Raw genomic sequence first — 5,711 nt, 5'->3', positions numbered from 1 at the left:
TGCCTGGTGTGATTGGTAGCACTGATGTCACTGCTGAGGTGCATGGAGGCAGGCAGGCAGGCAGGCAGGCAGCGCTGCTGTCACTGGTAATGCGCCTCACTAATGTCCTGGCCTCCAGGGTCTCCTCCTCATCACCCCCTTCCTCTTATTATTACTGTGCTGCTGTGCCTTTAAGGCTACATTCCCATAATGGGGAGTTTTTTTTTTACTGCTTCTTTTTTTTAAAAAAAACTGTAACCTATCAAAAGCTCACGGTGGGAACGTAGCCTAATGCTATATTCACACGCGTTGTGTTTTGCTGCGTATTTTGCAGCAGATTTTTATGCAAATTTTCAGCTTCGTCAGCAAAGTCTATGAGAACCCGGAATTTTCTGTTCACACATGTTGTTTTTTGTTTGCTGCGTATTTGGAAATTAGAGCATGTCACTTCTTTAAGAGTTTCTGCAGCAGGAAAAGCACCTGCGTTTTTTCACCCATAGGAAGTAATGGGCGGTCAAAAAAAAGCAGCAAAAAACGCAACAAAAACCTGCATTTTTTACGCAGCTGTTTTCCTGCCAGAGAAAAGTCAGCAGCAGAAAAAAACACAACGTTTGTGAACTTAAGCCTAAGAGTTTGCAGTTTTCCATTATTTCTCCCACAGTAAATATAAATCCATGATTTCTGCTATCATCGGTGTCTGGGAAAAGGCAATCCACACAGCTTTCCCAAGTTCCGGAGAGTTTTATCTGGATAAGATTGATTGTTCTCAGTAGGAGAAACAAAATAATAATCTTGTAGTTGCTAACAAAACTAAAAGAACATGTGACAATATATTACAAATCGAGTGACACTTGGTAGAGGGCAGTTACTGATTCCCACGTGAACAAGAAAAAATAAAAAGCAGAACATGAAAAAAAAAAGCAATAATGTCAGCAATAGTGCAGCAGAGCTGGGTTTGTCAGGCGGTAATGTGCCAATCACCCTGTGTAATCTGCACGGACTGTGAACTCAGCCCAGACTCTGCTCCATCAGGAAGTGAAAGTTGTTTATGTTTCAGAAGATTCTATTGTAAACAAACAGAAGGAAACAAAAGTCTTCAGAATTTTCAGCCGACAGGACATGATGGGACTTGTAGTTGTGCAACATAGAATAATAAGCACCTTCTTTATTGATATGGCGCCTGCACATACCATAGAGCATGACTAGATAAAAAGCTAAAATATAACTTATATTCCTCCAAATATACCATACACCCATAGAATGACTTCTTCCCATGTGAGAGAGGGGCCGTCGCATATAGTTAACATTGTGCAGATTGCCTGCACTTGTCTTTGGCCCCTGTGACGTAGGGGCTTGCAATCTTAACTAGCTGCCATACACTGGGGCCAATCTTATAGGAAGCCAGTTATCTCACTATGTCTTAGTGCATGGGTCAAAAAACCTGAAACGAGACCCTAGAAAAAAAAACATGGGGCAGACTCCATGCAAAAGTGACTGCACTTCTTGAGGCTCATGCTGTGCAAAAATTACTCCCATGACAAAACTTTGGGAGACAGAACCTGTGGTGGCTCAGAACTTAGCCCTGTTGCTTTTGCAGCCCTGGGCACTGGATGGAGTTTATATGTTCCCCTATGTGGGTTTCATCCTGACACTTAATATACTGCAAGCAAATTTAGCCAGATAATTTCTGAAAAGTGCTGCAGAATATGTTGATGCTATAAAAGTAAGCAAAATAAATAAATCCCAGGGAAATAATCAGCATGTCCCCTAATGCAAAAAAATCACTAGTCCTTGCTGAATCTAACAAACTCAGCTCTGCTACACCTGCAATAAGAAGCCTCTAACTCTTTGCTATCAGTTTTCTGGCAGCAGCAGAGTTAAATTTGTGGTATCTATTCGAGTTAAAAGCCTTGTGTGACGGGGAAACCTTCGGGTGGCATTTGCGGGGTTTGATAGACTTCACCAATGACATGGGTGAGCGCGGCGTGACGCCAATGTCTGTGTCATGTTTTCACTGTCAACGGTAGTGCGGTGTCACCAGAGCTCACCACAAGGGGCTGGAGATGAGCGTACATGGCTGCCGGCAGAGAGGACATATGGGATTTTTCATAGGGTGACAGCTTTATGAGATTCTAGGATTTCTCATAGATTTATAGTGTGACCGAAACCGTATCCAGCAGGAATATTATCTCCCGTCCCAATCAGATGAGATGATGAAGGCGGGAGCAGGATCTGGAACGTTACCCGCCTAAAATAATAAAAATCCTAGTAAATAGAATTTGTTGAAAAAAATCCTGTATTATTTTTAATGTTCCTCATTTTTTGTGTTCTTTTTTTTTAATGGCACAACTATATTTTCTTGTCATTTCTACCAATGCATACCCCCAAAAGTTACTTACCACCCTACAAAGTAGCGAGGCAGCAGATTGCAATTTACCTCTTTCATTCGGTCTCTGAGCTTATTCAGACGGTTAGAAGATCATTTTTTTCTGATTTTTGGAATTTATAGTAATTGCAGTTAGAACATTTTTGTGTTTTTATCACCATCGCTGTGCGCAATCCTCTTATTGCGATGTGAGCTGTACGTAGAAGCGTTAACTATTAACTTTTATTGTGAAATAAATGCAGAAAAAAACAATTTGCGCTGTTTTCACTCACGTCATTTACTGATCCCCATAAATAATTGTTTTCACTTTATTGTACGAGTTGTTATAGTGAGGGGGATATCTAATACGTCATATTTATTTATTAAAGTGCATTAAAAAGGATACAATTTGTCATTTGTCATTCTTTTTGTACAGTTATTTAATAGCTATAGAAAAAAAAAATACTTTTTTTTTTTTACTTTTCCTTGTTTTTTCTTCCTTGTACTGTCAAATATAAAGACGCATAGAAAGATGCACCTGTGATGTCTGTCTACAGTAGTCATGCCTAAGAAGAACACTATTTCAGTATTTAAGCAGAGAAAAGTTCCAGCACAGCCTGTGATCACTATTAGTATATCTACAGTGGGTACGGAAAGTATTCAGACCCCTTTACATTTTTCACTCTTTGTTTCATTGCAGCCATTTGGTAAATTCTAAAAAGTTCATTTTTTTTCTCAGTAAAGTACACTCTGCACCCCATCTTGACTGAAAAAAAACAGAAATGTAGAAATTTTTGCAAATTTAATAAAAAAGAAAAACTGAAATATCACATGGTCATAAGTATTCAGACCCTTTACTCGGTATTGAGTAGAAGCCCCCTTTTGAGCTAGTACAGCCATGAGTCTTCTTGGGAATGATGCAACAAGTTTTTCACACCTGGATTTGGGGATCCTCTGCCATTCTTCCTTGCAGATCCTCTACAGTTACGTCAGGTTGGATGGTGAACGTTGGTGGACAGCCATTTTCAGGTCTCTCCAGAGATGCTCAATTGGGTTTAGGTCAGGGCTCTGGCTGGGCCAGTCAAGAATGGTCACAGAGTTGTTCTGAAGCCGCTCCTTTGTTATTTTATCTGTGTGCTTAGGGTCATTGTCTTGTTGGAAGGTGAACCTTTGGCCAAGTCTGAGGTCCAGAGCACTCTGGAAGAGGTTTTCATCCAGGATATCTCTGTACTTGGCCGCAATCATGTTTCCTTCAATTGCAACCAGTCATCCTGTCCCTGCAGCTGAAAAACACCCCCATAGCATGATGCTGCCACCACCATGTTTCACTGTTGGGATTGTATTGGGCAGGTGATGAGCAGTGCCTGGTTTTCTCCACACATTCCGCTTAGAATTATCACCAAAAAGTTCTATCTTCGTCTCATTAGACCAGAGAATCTTATTTCTCATAGTCTGGGAGTCCTTCATGTGTTTTTGAGCAAACTCTATGCAGGCTTTCATATGTCTTGCACTGAGGAGAGGCTTCCATCGGTCCACTCTGCCATAAAGGCCAACTGGTGGAGGGCTGCAGTGATAGTTGACTTTGTGGAACTTTCTCCCATCTCCCTACTGCATCTCTGGAGCTCAGCCACAGTGATCTTGGGGTTCTTCTTTACCTCTCTCACCAAGGCTCTTCTCCCACGATTGCTCAGTTTGGCTGGACGGCCAGGTCTAGGAAGACTTCTGGTGGTCCCAAACTTCTTCCATTTAAGGATTATGGAGGCCACTGTGCTCTTAAGAACCTTGAGTAATGCAGAAATTATTTTGTAACCTTGGCCAGATCTGTGCCTTGCCAAAATTCTGTCTCTGAGCTCCTTGGGCAGTTCCTTTGAGCTCATGATTCTCATTTGGTCTGACATGCACTGTGAGCTGTGAGGTCTTATATAGACAGGTGTGTGCCTTTCCAAATCAAGTCCTATCAGTTTAATTAAACACATCTGGACTCCAATGAAGGAGTAGAACCATCTCAAGGAGGATCACAAGGAAATGGACAGCATGTGACTTAAATATGAGTGTCTGATCAAAGGGTCTGAATACTTATGACCATGTGATGTTTCAGTTTATCTTTTTTAATAAATTTGCAAAAATTTCTAAATTTCTGTTTTTTTCAGTCAAGATGGGGTGCAGAGTGTACTTTAATGAGAAAAAAAAATTACTTTTTAGAATTTACCAAATGGCTGCAATGAAACAGAGTGAAAAACTTAAAGGGGTCTGAATACTTTCCGTACCCAATGTACATCACACAGACAACAGTGCAGCCTGTGATCACTATTATGTATCTACATCACACAGACAACAGTGCAGCCTGTGATCACTATTATGTATCTACATCACACAGACAACAGTGCAGCCTGTGATCACTATTATGTATCTACATCACACAGACCACAGTGCAGCCTGTAATCACAATTATGTATCTACATCACACAGACAACAGCGCAGCCTGTGATCACTATTAGTGTAACTATATCACATAGACAACAGTGCAGCCTGTTATCACCATTATGTATCTACATCACACAGACAACAGTGCCGCCTGTAATCACTATTATGTATCTACATCACAGACAACAGTGCAGCCTGTGATCACTATTAGAGTATCTACATCACACAGACAACAGTGCAGCCTGTGATCACTATTATGTATCTACATCACACAGACAACAGTGCAGCCTGTGATCACTATTATGTATCTACATCACACAGACCACAGTGCAGCCTGTAATCACAATTATGTATCTACATCACACAGACAACAGTGCAGCCTGTGATCACTATTATGTATCTACATCACATAGACAACAGTGCAGCCTGTGATCACTATTATGTATCTACATCACACAGACAACAGTGCAGCCTGTGATAACTATTAGAGTATCTACATCACACAGACAACAGTGCAGCCTGTAATCACCATTATATATCTACATCACATAGACAACAGTGCAGCCTGTAATCACCATTATGTATCTACATCACATAGACAACAGTGCAGCCTGTGATCACTATTATGTATCTACATCACATAGACAACAGCACAGCCTGTGATCACTATTATGTATCTACATCACACAGACAACAGTGCAGCCTGTGATCACTATTATGTATCTACATCACATAGACAACAGTGCAGCCTGTTATCACTATTATGTATCTACATCACACAGACAACACTGCAGCTTGTGATCACTATTATGTATCTACATCACACAGACAACAGTGCAGCCTGTAATCACTATTAGAGTATCTACATCACACAGACAACAGTGGAGCCTGTGATCACTATTATATATCTACAACACATAGACAACAGTGCAGCCTGTAATCA

Source organism: Phyllobates terribilis, unplaced genomic scaffold (assembly GCF_046119375.1).
Source record: "Phyllobates terribilis strain yellow unplaced genomic scaffold, ASM4611937v1 Scaffold_1__5_contigs__length_1240528914, whole genome shotgun sequence".
Taxonomy (NCBI): domain Eukaryota; kingdom Metazoa; phylum Chordata; class Amphibia; order Anura; family Dendrobatidae; genus Phyllobates; species Phyllobates terribilis.
The sequence above is the reverse complement of the archived record's forward strand: the minus strand, read 5'-3'. Positions refer to the sequence as shown.